This window comes from Mandrillus leucophaeus, unplaced genomic scaffold, assembly GCF_000951045.1.
Source record: "Mandrillus leucophaeus isolate KB7577 unplaced genomic scaffold, Mleu.le_1.0 Scaffold135, whole genome shotgun sequence".
Taxonomy (NCBI): Eukaryota; Metazoa; Chordata; class Mammalia; order Primates; family Cercopithecidae; genus Mandrillus; species Mandrillus leucophaeus.
The window spans coordinates 2,086,746-2,087,781 of NW_012101310.1; positions in this window are offsets into that span (position 1 = coordinate 2,086,746).

A 1,036-nucleotide genomic window follows, 5' to 3' on the forward strand; every position below is an offset into this window, starting at 1 on the left:
CTTGGTTTCCAAGTGATGGCCAGTGTCCTTCAGGAATAAAGCGTCTTCCTGGGGATAATTTGAGAAAGAAAAACCAAACCAAAAAAAAAAAAAAAAAGAAAACCCTGAATGAGCTACAAAGAGTTTAAATAAATATAGAAACTATATTTGTTCCAGTGTATCTACCTTAAATAGAAACACAGTAGACAGTGTGGAATGAAATAAACTTGCTGTTTTGAATTTTTACTTTTGATTAAAATCATTACTCTTTAAGTAGTTGGTTAATTACAAAATTAATTAATACTCTCTTGAGAAACTTCTGTGTGTACAAGGCCCTGTGTCAGCTCCTTAAGGGGGTATGAAGAAGAAAGTACAATGTCTTCCCTACAGGAATGCAAAAGTTAGTAAGGAATAGGAGAATGCTCGAATAACTCTTTGAACAGGATTAAGACAAATTTTTAAGGAGTCTAAACAAACTACTATAGGAACTTAGAGAAACTGCTTGTGACTGGGGGGCTGTGAGGGGTCAGGGAAGAAAGAAAGTAGAGAGAGAGAGAGGAATGCTCCAGATTGCAGCTTGGATGCTTAGGGGCAGTCACCTATTTTTGGCAATAAGAGAAAAGTTACAAATTGTAGATAAAGACTCCTTTATTCTCTTCAATGCTCTAAATTCCCCCTGCAGATTATGAAGGTAGGGCACCTGAAAAGTCACCTGGGACTAAGGGAGCTCAGTTCTAGGAGTTTATAAACTATGTGGCTATCTCAAGGAGGAACGAGTGTCTGAAAAATTTTCAATATCAAATGTAATTTAAGCAAACGTCCTATTTACCATTCAGTGCTTTTATGGAGCCAGGGGAACATTTCATGAAGCCCCATTTAGGCAGGAACAGACACTTAGGATTTGGTTTACTATCCTTGTTGCCTCCTTCCTTCTCCGTCTTTAATGCATCTTAAATAATCTTCAACTGTATCCTAAAATTCTCACAAATTTCTTAAAAAATTAAAGTATTACATACTGTATTCTGAATCTCAGTTTAAAAAAATATGGAGGCAGAGC